Source organism: Typopeltis vanoorti, chromosome 5 (assembly GCF_054136105.1).
Source record: "Typopeltis vanoorti isolate ZY-2024b chromosome 5, IOZ_Tvanoo_1.0, whole genome shotgun sequence".
In the NCBI taxonomy this organism is placed as follows: domain Eukaryota; kingdom Metazoa; phylum Arthropoda; class Arachnida; order Uropygi; family Thelyphonidae; genus Typopeltis; species Typopeltis vanoorti.
In genome coordinates this window covers 95,910,537-95,923,435 of record NC_143553.1, presented here as the reverse complement: position 1 = coordinate 95,923,435, position 12,899 = coordinate 95,910,537, and the positions used below count along the sequence as shown (strand labels likewise).

The following is a 12,899-nucleotide window of genomic DNA, read 5'->3' as shown; positions in this document are numbered from 1 at the left end:
AAAAATTATAATTGGTCTAGACTCAAATATACAAACATCACTGAAGAAAAAATTAATGAGTTTGAAAACAAGACCCAAACCTTGGAGATTCATTGGCAAATCTTGAAGAAAACATTGATTCAGCCAGAGAGGCATGCAGTGAGGTTGTTGTGGTTGTAGTGATATTAAAATCAGAACTCCATGGTGGACTCAGGAAGTTAAAGAAGAATGCATATGGAAAGTTCCTGGCAAGTAACTTAGCTTGCACTTTTAGAGAATACAGAGAAAAATGTAAGAAAGCAAAACACTGTGTAAAACTAGCTAAACAAAAGTCATGTGAAGACTTTGGTAAGAACATAGGAAAAAAATATCAGGAAGATGGAAAACAAATTCTGAAGGCTATTGAAAAAGCTTAGAAATGGAGGAAAAAAGATGACATGAAAACTGAAGATAAAGATATTCTAGATGTTTGGAGTAATTACTTTTGAAAGACTACTAAATGAAACAAACAGTGTCAGCATAGTGGTAGGAAACTCCCAACAGGAATGCAGCCAGGAATACATAGTCATCAAAAACCTGAAATGTGGAAAGGTAGCTGGAGTAGATGAAATTCTTAATGCTCAGATATGGAGGTGTAAAAGTTTTGCAGTGGTTACATTGCATAATTTAGAATGCTTGATCAGTGGGTCGAATTCCAGATGACTGGGGTAGAGTTCTCATAGTGCGACTGCAAAAAGGGGAAATAAAACTGAATGTGAGAATTACAGAGGTATTTCCCTACTGAGTGCTCTGGTAAGATTTATGCAAGTATACTTGAGAAATGGCTAAGAACAATTGTGGAAGGGAAGTTTGGTGAAGAACAAACTGAATTCAGGCCAAAAATAAAATTGTCAGGATCAGGTTTTCACTTTACGACAAATAGTTGAGAAATCTTGAGAATATAACAAGGATTTGTATTTAAGTTTTATTGATCTAGAAAAAGATTTATGTCAAGAGGAAAGTTTTTCAAAAACACTCTAGATATATAGTAAATGGGAGATTATATTGAGCAATACATAGTCTCTATTTAAGCTGTTAGTTAGAATTGAAGGAAGTAAAGGAAGATGGTTTGATGTTAAATCAGTGGTGCAGCAAGGGTGCACATTATCGCCGTTATTATTCAATATCTTTATGGATCCCATTATGAAGGAAAGCGGTATTAAAGTTTATATCAAAATTTGTAGTGTTAATCTTAGTATGCAAATAATGTTATACTTCTGAATAAATCCAGTACAAGTCTTCAGGATTCCCTGACTAAATTGAATAACTGTTGTAATAAATTAGGTATGAAAATCAGCATTAAAAAGACAATGAAAACAGGCAGAAATGTTGAAAATTGATCTCAACTGTATCCTGAATGGTGAACCTATAGAACAAGATTTATATGGAATAAGAAAGAAATTATTATTATTATGAGAGACCTCCAGAGAGTTAGGTCACATACTACATGCACCAGTTATCATACTTGTTCTTGAATTCATTCACACTGCTTGCACTCACAACATCCAATGGCAATCCATTCCAGTCACGCACCACGTTATGAGAAAAAAATCTAGCCCTCGCCCCTTCTTAGCAGCATTCATTCTCAGGTTCCAGGGATGCCCCTCTTGTCCTTTCCTCACCCCCCATAAATTGAAAAATTCTATCAATTGAAATCCTGTATGACCCTTTCAGAAGTTTGTAAGTCTCAATCACATCATCCCTCTTTCTCCTGGTGCTAGTGTCTGCAGTTTACAAATTCTCAGTCCATCTTCATAATCATTATTCCACAATCCTGATATCATTTTTAATACTTTATTTTGCACTCTCTTCAATAATGCCTTACAAGAGGACTTGAATAGATTGCATGAATGGTCAGATAAGTGGAACTGTCAGTTCAATGTTGCCAAGTGTAAAGTTTTGAGATTTGATAAGCAACGATAGGATGCAAAGTATACACTTGGTGGGGAAACTTTAACAGAAGTAGAGGAGATGAGAGATTTTGGAGTGATGGTGGACAAGGACTTGAAATTTAGGGCCACATTGCACAAGTTGATAAGACATATCACATTGAATAATGGCTATGATGAGAACCCTGGCATGCAGAAATAGAGGGGTTATGATTTCATTGTATAAGGCCTTGATCAGACTTCATATGGATTATTGTGCACAGATTTGGTCGCCGGGTTTTCATGGTGATGAGGATATGTTGGAAAGGGTACAGAGAAGATTCACAAAGGTGGTCTTTGGAATGTGGAGTATGAGGACAGATTGAGAGAATGTAAGTTGCAGAGCTTCGTGAATAGGAGGAAGAGGATGGATATGATCGAGACATATAAGCTGGTCAGGGGCTGTTATCAGGTAGACATGGAAGAGAATGGGAGAAGGGAGTAGAACAAGAGGCCATTGCTGGAAACTATAAGGATGGTGTGAGCAAAGGAGTGACAAGCAGGTTTTTTGCATGCAGGATGGTTGGTGAGTGGAATGCATTGCCTGATTGTGTTGTAGATGTGGACACATTGAATCAGTTTAAGACGAGGTTGGATGAGCATTGTATGCAGTAGTGAGTACCTCCCACGATGAGTGACTCCATGGAGGTCAAATGTTGATGATAATATCAGAATCACAGTGCAGACCAGACCTGCGCACAGTAGTCCAAGTGATTCAGCATTGCAATTATCTTTTTGAGTTGTATTTGCAATCTTTGCTACATGGCCCCTGAACTTCAACTTCCTATCTACTAACACTCCAAGATCCCTAGCCGCATCAGTTTCTTCAAGTATAATCCCAAATATAATACGACATTGCATATCTAATCAGGCCGAAGTGAATGACTTTACATTTACTGACATTAAAATGACATCCATTTTCCCATGCCCACAATTTCAGCCTGTTCAAATCAAGCTGCCAGTACTTGATTTGAATAGGCTGGAAAGATAAGTAGGGTAATCCTGATTACTCTACCTATCTTTGCATCATCAGCAAATAGCTGTATATTGCTCTTCCCAATATCATTAATGTACAGATTGAATGACAGTTGACCAAACACTGATCCTTGTGGCACACCACTAATTATCTTAAATCTTCCAGACTCACATCCCCCATATATCACTTTTTGATATTTGTCAGTCAGCCATCCTCTTATCCATGCTAATATTTAGTATCATGATGCATCCATTCCTCTTGTCTAGTTCAATGGTAACATTGTTATAGAATATGAGCAAATTGCTAAAACCTTCCCTTAGAAAACCGATGTTACTCATTTCAAAATAGAGATTCACTGTCAACCCATTTCTGAATGGGAGCCCTAACCAACTTTTCCAAAATCTTCACCACCACTCCTGAGGTACTAATTGGTCGGTAGTTGGATACATCGGCCTTTGCACCACCCTTGTGTAATGGAATTACCATATATCCTTTCCATTCCTGTCGAATCTTCCCTGCTATGAGACTCATATTAAACAGCATGGTCAAAGGAATAGTCGATTCAGCTGAACACCTTTTTAACACACGTGCTGATATCCCATCAGTCCCTATTGCTGAATTCTTATTCAGTTTGTGCAATACCTCGTCCTCATATACCTGAGTTTCTTCATCCATTGAAGAGGTAGCAGTGAGCTCAATGTCGCATACACCAGGTTGATAGCTTTTAACAAAATGGACGCTCATTAGTTGAACAACTTCTTCTGCATCTGTAACCCTCATACTATTTGCATTTAGAAGAGTTATTCTTTCATATTCATTCTTTCTTTTACTTGCAGTATATCAATAGAATTCCTGTGGGTTATCTTTAGCATGCAGGGCCAGTTTCTTTTCATACTCAGACTTTGCTTTCCGTACAACAGTTGACTATTCTAGCCTGCTGCTTATAATTTTCATAATGCACGTCATCCTTATGCACATGGTATTCCTTCCACATAATCCTTTTCTTACAAATCTCTTGCTTAATAAGATTACACATCCATCTGACTCCTACCCTATTTATTTTTTGACCTCTTGGGGGACACTCTGACATCACATCATTTCAGTATTGTTTAAACGCTTCTCATGCACACTGTCGAATATTCTTCTCATCCATCAACCAATACCATTCCACTGAACTCGGTATACTCCTCAGTTGGTCATAATTTCCTGCTTTGTAGTTCAGCCTTTTCTGAATGGAGCATTCATAAACCTAGTCACTTCCCAAGTGAGTACTGCATGATCACTCACCAACCAGAGGCAGAATGTTTATGTTTTTAACGGAAATGCCCTCTGACACTATAATCAAATCTGCCACTCTTTGCTCTAGAGTTCTTTCTGTCACATGCTGCTTGAGGAAGTTTTCCTGCAACAGCTCAATAAATGCATTTTCATTCTTCTCGTGAGATTCTACTGCTGCTACCCAATCAATATTTGGGTAATTAAAGTTACCCATTATGATTACTCTTGTTGCGCTCATCTTGTCTATTTGGTGATGCATTTATCACTAGCAATCGATCCACCAGTTCTGTGACAACACCTCACTATGCATTTGATCTTGTTAGATTCCACTTCATACCATATGGCTTCAAACTCACTGCCACATGAAATACTGTTAGTAGTAGAAGTAGTACTATAATCATAGGTCTCAACTTTAACTGAATTCAAGTCATCCGATATCATTAGCAGCATGCCCCCTCATCTCCATCCTTCCTAAATATTGTGCACCCTTTATACTCAATACCAGTTAGTATGTCTGATAGCCAGGGCTCACTAATGCCTACAATTTGAGGTCCCATCATATTGACTAAGGCAACAAACTCTACCCTTTTGTTTCTGAATACTTCTAGCATTCATGTACAGACATAAAATTAGTCGCTTAAACATTGCAAGAAGCCTGGGAGAAAATGGTATCAATATGGAACTTTTCAAATCTCTGGAGACAACTTCAGATAAACTACTACAATTCATGAATAAGATCCTAAATGGCCAGTGAACACCAGAAAACTGGCAAAATGCTATGATCGCCCCATCTTCAAAAAAGGCAATATTAATATGATTGTCAAAACTATAGAGGCATTAGCCTTTTAAACACCGGATATAAAATATATTCAAGTCTCGTAAAGACTAATGAAATATTATGAAAATGTTTTTGGGGCGGATGAAAGTTTCTGTAAAGGCAGATCCTGCACTGATGCCTTTTTCACTCTTAAACTTTATAGACCCATATGTTATTCATTGATTATAAAAATTCTTTTGATAAAGTCAATCATAATAAGTTACTGGAATTTTAAGAAATAACAACATTCCTAACTAACTAGTTAAAGCAATTTTCAGTGTATATATATATATATAAAACAGTGCTTAAGGGTCAAAGCTGTATAACTGAGAGGAGACCTCCACATAGCCTTTAAAGGAATGCGGAGAACCGACCAGGGCTTCTGACCTAATGTCCAATCTTCACCTTCTCGTGGTGCACCCTGTTGGGTATCTACTTTGATACTGAACGGATGAGGATGGGCTGGCAATTTGGGATTTAGCCGACCAAATTGTATTCTTATTGGTTAAAACAAAATATAGAATGATGGTACAACATGACAAAATTTCATGCCGGCTGGGGCGTCGCCCGGTTAAACAAGGCCTCCGTTGTTTTCGCACAGGGAACCAGGGCGAACAGAGAAAAGTCAGCTACTGGAACAAATCTGAAAATAAACCCCAACTCAACATCACCAGAGTTAAAGATCGGTACTATCAACGTAAGAAGCCTCAATGACAAAGAAATGGAGCTAGCTGAGGAATTAGATAAGTACTAGATCGACATAATAGGGGTGACTGAAACAAAAAAGACCAAAACTGGTGAGATCTTTCTGAGCAATAAATACAAAATGTTATATTCAGGCAATGACAATCAAGGAAAAGGAGTAGCCATAGTATTCATCACAAAATACGAGGCTAATCTTCTTGAATGGCAGTCAGTCTCAAGTAGAGTAATGTGGGCAAATATGAGAATGTGGAACTGGACAATGAGATTTATTTGTGCCTATGGTCCCACAGAAGGTTCTACTAAGGTAGAAGTGGAGGAATTTTTTGAGGCTTTAGAAAAAGCAACTGACACAATGAAAAATGAAAAGTTGGTTATTGTTGGGGATCTAAATAGCAGAGTAGGAAATGATTGTGAGACATACAAAAATATTTTGGGAAAATTTGGAGAAAAGAGCAAAGCTAATAATAATGGCAAATATCTGTTGGATTTCTGCTCAGGACATGGACTGGTTATTACTAACACCATGTTCCAACATAAAAATGTGCACAAATTCACATGGAGAGAAGAGGCTAGGAATAAGAAAAGTCTCATTGACTATGTAATTGTTGATAGTGACGTTTTCTCCCTGGTGCAGGACACCAGAGCGTACAGAGGATTTGAAATTGGAAGTGATCACTATTTAGTCTTGATCAGGATAAAATTGAATTTCATATTGAAAAGAATAACATGTAAGAAAGTTTTAAAGCGAATAAAAGTTGAGCAGCTCTCAGATGTGAGCTGTAGACTAAAATACACAAAGATTATTGAAGAAAAAATGAAAGAGTTTGAGAACATGAATCAAACCTTGGAGATTCAGTGGCAAACTCTGAAGAAAACATTGATTGATTCTGCCAGAGAGGCATGTGGTGAGGTTGTCTGTAAGGATTAAAAAAATCAGAACTCCCTGGTGGACACAGGAAGTTAAAGAGGCAGTGAAGGAAAAGAAGAAAGCATACCAAAAGTTCCTGTCAAATAAGTCAGTTTGTGCTCTTAGAGAATATAGAGACAAATGCAAGAATGCTAAGCACTGTGTAAAACTAGCTAAACAAAAGTCATGGGAGGACTTTGGCAAGAATATAGAAAATAAATATCAAGAAGATGGCAAAATATTCTGGAGGTTGTTGAAGAAGCTTAAGAATGGAGGAAGGAGTGCTATAAAAGGAATTAGAGATGATAAAGGTGACATGAAAATGGGAGAAAAAGATATCCTTGAAGTATGGAGTAATTACTTTGAAACAGCTTTGGCTGACCATGTTTTGGACACCACCCACAGAGTATCATGGAAGAAAACCACCATGCTCCACCACAGCAAATTCAAGAAAGAGAGACTTTTCTTAGAAGCAGCAGCATCTCTCAAAAACCAACCAAATCTCAATAAATATGGTTGCATTAAGCTTCCGAAGATTTGGGAAACACTCATCACCAGAGTTCCCACCTTACATTCCAGGCCACCTACTACTGCCCTTAGAGGGCGCTCTACCTAGATAGGACTTTAGTGTCACCCACGTGGTTGGGCTTAGTATTGTTTGTTATTTGTGCATATGTTACATTAATTGTTTTTATAATCCCCGTAGATGTCCTAGTGACTAGGATGAAATATAAGAAGTATTAAATTCTATTTTAATTCTTTTTGAGTGTTGTAAAAAATCCATTAAGCCTCCAACATGATGTCCTCACAGCACTTAAGCCTCTACACACGTATGACTGTAAGTGAGTAAGAGGTGTTTGGGGAGTTGAGTAAACTTGATGTAAATAAGGCTGTGGGACTTGATAATATATCACTGCATATGCTGAAGGAATGTGCCAGAGAGTTGACACCTGCCTTGACATATTTTTTTAATACGAGTCTTGCACTTGGTCAAGTCCCTAAAGAGTGGAAGGAGGGCAAGATTGTGCACTTCATAAAGGAGGTGATCGAACTCAAGCATCAAACTATAGGCCTAGCTGTGTGTCAGGTGTTGTGGTTAAGTTGTTGGAGAAGCTTGTGAGAACTAGGATCCAGAGTTGGGTTGACAACAATGGTATAATCTTTGATGGACAGCATGGATTTACTAAAGGGAGGTCATGTTTTAGTAATCTACTTATTACAATAAAGTGACTGCTTCCTTGGACAGAGGAGAAGGATTATTATTATTATTCAGGCCTCCAAGGAGTCAAAAGACTCATCGAGGGAGGTCCTTTCTAAGACATAAAGTCTGTCAAGACTCATCGAGGGGAGGTCCCCCTCTGAGAAACACAAAGTTTATCATACCACTCCTTAAACCCACTGACCGTTCTCGCTCCAACCACTCCATCAGGCAATGCATTCCACGGCTCAACCACCCTCCACACAAAGAAACCACTCCTTACCCTCTTGCTCACAGTTTCCTTTCGTAACTTCCAGGGATGGCCTCTTGTCATCACTCCTTCCCGCTGATCAACCAAGCGAAAGAACTCCCCAGTGTCAACCCTGTAACCACCTCTCAACAGTTTAAAAGTCTCAATCATATCACCTCTCCTTCTTCTATCCACCAAACTCTGCAGTCCACATTCTCTCAGCCGATCCTCATAACTATCCTTGTACAGTCCTGAAACCATATTTGTCATCCGTCTTTGTATCCTTTCCACAGTTAATTTATCACCTTCAAATCCTGGAGACCAGATCTGAGAACAATAGTCTAAGTGTGGTCTGATCAGAGACTTATACAACGGAATGATAACCCTCTTATCTCTGCAGGTCAGTGTCCTTCTCATAATAGCAGCAATCCTCTGTATTACCTTCACCACCTTTGCAATATGTCCCCTAAACTTCAGGTTTAAACAATCATCAACCCCAGATCTCTTGTCTCCCCTACTTCCTCCAGTATAACTCCTCCCATAGAGTATGCAGCATCCCATCGATGTTTCCCAAACCTCAAGACCTTACATTTTGCTGCATTAAACTGACACCCCCATTCATTTGCCCATCTATCTAGCTTATTTAAATCCTCTTGCAGGGCTACCACATTAAACTGACACCCCCATTCATTTGCCCATCTATCTAGCTTATTTAAATCCTCTTGCAGGGCTACCACATCTGCACTATTACTAATAATCCTTCCAAGCTTCGCATCATCCACAAACAACTGAATATCCCCCTGCAATCCACTGGCTATGTCATTGATATAAAGGTTAAACAATATAGGTCCTAGTACTGAACCCTGTGGGACCCCACTTGTAACCCTCTGCCTCCTGGAAACTGCTCCACCATACACAACTCTCTGATACCTATCAGACAGCCAATCCTGAATCCAGTTGACCAATCTGACATCCAGACCCATGTGCTGCAACTTAAATATCAGCTTATCATGTGGCACCCTGTCAAATGCCTTCGCCAAGTCTAAGAAAATTGCAGTATATGCCTTTCCCTCATCTAATGCTCTTGTAACTTTATTATAAAAGGTTAGCATATTGCTAAAACAAGAGCGTCCTTTCACAAATCCATGTTGATTCTCACTGATAACATTACCCTTATCTGCCCAATGCTGTACACGGTCCCTCACTACTTTCTCCAAGATCTTAACAACTACTGATGACACACAGACTGGCCTATAATTAGACACTTCCAGTCTGTTACCACCCTTATGCAATGGCACTATCTTACCCTCCTTCCATTCCCTGGGCACCTTTGCCAAAGCCAGACTTTCATTGAAAAGCCACGTTAAAGGTATTGTCAATTCCCTAGCACATTCTCTCAAAACTCGTGGCGAAATACCATCCAGTCCCACAGCTTTACTGACATCCAGAGTACTCAGTATCTGAAACGCACTCTCCTCCTGTACCTCCAGACCACATACCAGTCCTATCCCTCTAGCATTAAAACTGACTCCTCTAGGATGAAATACTCCAATAAAGTGTTCATTGAACAATTCCACTATGTCCTCTGCATCAGTCACTCTATTCCCATTTTTATCCCACAATATCATTCTTCCACAGTCATTTCTCCTCCTACTGGCCACATATCTAAAAAATTCCCTAGGATTTTCTTTGGATCTTAGGGCCAATCTCCTCTCATATTCCAGTTTCGCTTTCCTTACCACACGAGTCACTCTTCTGGCCTGTGTCTTATATTCCTCATGCATCTCTTCACCTGTCTCCTTATATCTCTTCCATAGCCTCTTTTTCGCATGCAATTCCTGTTTAATATTGTTTGTCATCCACTTTACTCCAAATTGCGCCCTCTTCTTCACTCGTGGTATACAACTTACCATTGCTGATAACAAATATTCTTTCACAATTTCCCATGCACTGGTGATATCCCGGCCTTCCAATTCCTCCCTCCATGAAACTTCCCGAAGTTGACGTCTAAGACTATTATAATCACCTGCCTTATAATTCCACATAAGTTCCCGTCTCTTTGATACTCCTGCATGTCTATTCATTTTCCAAGTCAAAACCATATGGTCACTCTCTCCAACTGGTGGGAGAGATGTCAACTCAGTTATTATCAACTCTTCTGATGCTATAACCAAATCCAAAATTTTTGAACCTCTTGTTCCCTCTGTTACATGTTGCCTAAGACATTTGTCCCTCAAGAATTCTAGAAATTCCATTCCCCTATTGTTACATGCATCTTCCTCTCTCCAATTTATACTACTGAAGTTAAAATCTCCCATAACAATCATTCTTCTTGCACTTGCCAAACTTAGCTGTCTAAACATCTCCTGGTCCCCATCCTCTGTGCTCCTGGGTCTGTAGCAACACCCCACTAAATATCCTGTCTTGCCTACCTCTACCTCACACCATACGCTCTCAAAATCATTTGTCTCACTACCTTCCAAATTCTCCACTCTTAGAGGACATAGGTCGTCACTTATCATAAGCAGCACCCCACCACCACGCTTTCCCCTCCTATCCTGGCGAAAAATGCTATACCCAGCGACTTCTATTCCTGTTTTTATATCCTCTTCTGTCAACCACGTCTCAGTGATCGCAATAATTTTTGGCCAGGCTGATGCTATCTGCGCCACCAATTCCTCTCCCTTATTCCGGATACTCCTGGCATTAGTATACAGCATATAAATGCCATTGTTCCTATACCCAGCATTATCCCTTCTAGACTCCACTGGGCTCAGTCTTACCTGACATTGTCTCCCTTCTCCCAAGTATCCATTCCCACAAGAGGCCACCCCTGCTATCATCCTCCCTGGGACACACTGACTCGTTCAGAACAGCAATCTCTCCAGATGCCTACGTCCTTCCTCATTCAAATGTAAACGGTCTCTCGCAAACAACTCCTCTCTTTCCTCAAACGCACTCCAAGCATCCACATATACCAGTCCTCTCTTGTCACACATTCTCGCTATTATGCCATTCAATATCACCGCTCTTCTGCTCAGCTCATCACTATCATACCTAGGCAACACGCACACTATTTTTCCTCTCTCTGTCTTCTTCCGTACAGTCTCAAGCAAAAATCTCATATCTCTCGCTGCCCGACTTACATTACCACTCAAGTCATTCGTTCCTACCATCACAATCATCTCATCCACCCTTTCTCTTCTCTTAATTGCCATAGCCACCCTTTCTATTGTTCCTCCTGGCAAACACTCCTCACGCATCCTATCCTGAACACCACGGATCATTGAGTCACCATACATTATACCTCTTACCATTCCATCGCTCCTATTGTTTCCATTCTCTCCTCTTCTTTCATTCCCATACCTCTCTCTTCTACTGTTTCCATTCTCTCCTCTTCTAGCACTCCCATACATCTCTCTCATTCCCTCTCTCCTACTGTTTCCATTTTCTCCACTTCTAGCACTTCCATATCCCTCTCTCATTCTGTCTCTCCTACTTCTCTTTCCATCCGCTCATCTTCTAGCATTCCCATACCTCTCTCTCATTCCATCTCTCCTACCGTTTCCATATCTCTCTCTCATTCCGTCTCTCCTACTGTTTCCATCCTCTCGTCTGCTAGCATTCCCATACCTCTCTTTCATTCCCTCTCTTCTACTGTTTCCAATCTCTCCTCTTCTAGCACCCCCCATACCTCTCACTTATACTCCTTAAATTCTCTCTCTCTCCTACTCTGATTCGCCTTGCATTCATCTCTTCCATTCTCCTAATCTTATCTTTCATACTTCTGCTCTCATTCACTAGACATTCCACCTCCTCTTTCAACTCATCTATCTCCCTCTGCAGGTCAGTCACTCTTAATCTAAATTCACTCTCCCAAACAAAACCATCTCCCAAACTTCCACAGTCACTCACACCTTCCACACTATCAACCATTATTTTCTCATTCTCTCCTATCATACTACTTGTCTTCCTACATTCATTCTCCGTTCCTGGAGCAACAAAGTCGGATATCGATATATCTAATGTACTTATTTCCTCCAACTGCCTGCATTTTGCGCACATACGCTCTCCACTCTCTTTAACAAACCACATATGTAATTCCTTAGAAGCATACATGCCGCAAGTACTGCATGCCACAAAGTCCCTTATGATATTGCTAATAATTGAGTTCTTAAATGGCGGAGGACTTGGCGTTACACCACTTGCGACTGCTGCTGAATCCACCATCATTCCTTACTGCCGAGTAGCGTAATCCTTAATAATTATTCAATTAATAAATAAGAGGGGAAAAAAGTACAAACATCAGAACATTTAAGTACTAATATAATTAAATAAAATGAAATATAACTAAATACAGTAACTTAGCTTCGTTTTGTCTTCCACCGTTACGCGTTCGATTCTGACGGTACCAACATATATTATATCGCGACAGCAACTAACTTCCGAAAAACAACCACTGAAGTACACTCTTATTCAGAGAAACAATTCAGCACTCAAAAACGTAGAAAAACGGGAAAAAAACGGACTATTCACCGATTAAAAATCACACAGTAATATACTTGGATTTCGCAAAAGCTTTTGATAGAGTACTTCATGATAAGTTGACAGTCAAACTTAAGCAGATGGGGTTGGATATTAGATTAGTGCATTGGATTGGAGACTGGCTATCTGATAGGTATCAACAAGTTGTGTATGGGGGTGCAATATCCAGGAAAAGGAAAGTCACTAGTGGAGTGCCTCAGGGATCTGTTTTAGGGCCATTACTATTTACCCAGGCAACTTTTAGGACACAAGCATATAATATCACAAATTTAAATTA

At 39.7% G+C, this 12,899-nt stretch overlaps 1 protein-coding gene across 1 annotated transcript in view; it reads right to left on the bottom strand.

Moving 5' to 3' along the window:
• Mtmr6 (Myotubularin related protein 6) overlaps nt 1-12,899 on the bottom strand; it is a 401,631-nt gene that overhangs the window by 12,119 nt on the left and 376,613 nt on the right. The window lies entirely within an intron of this gene.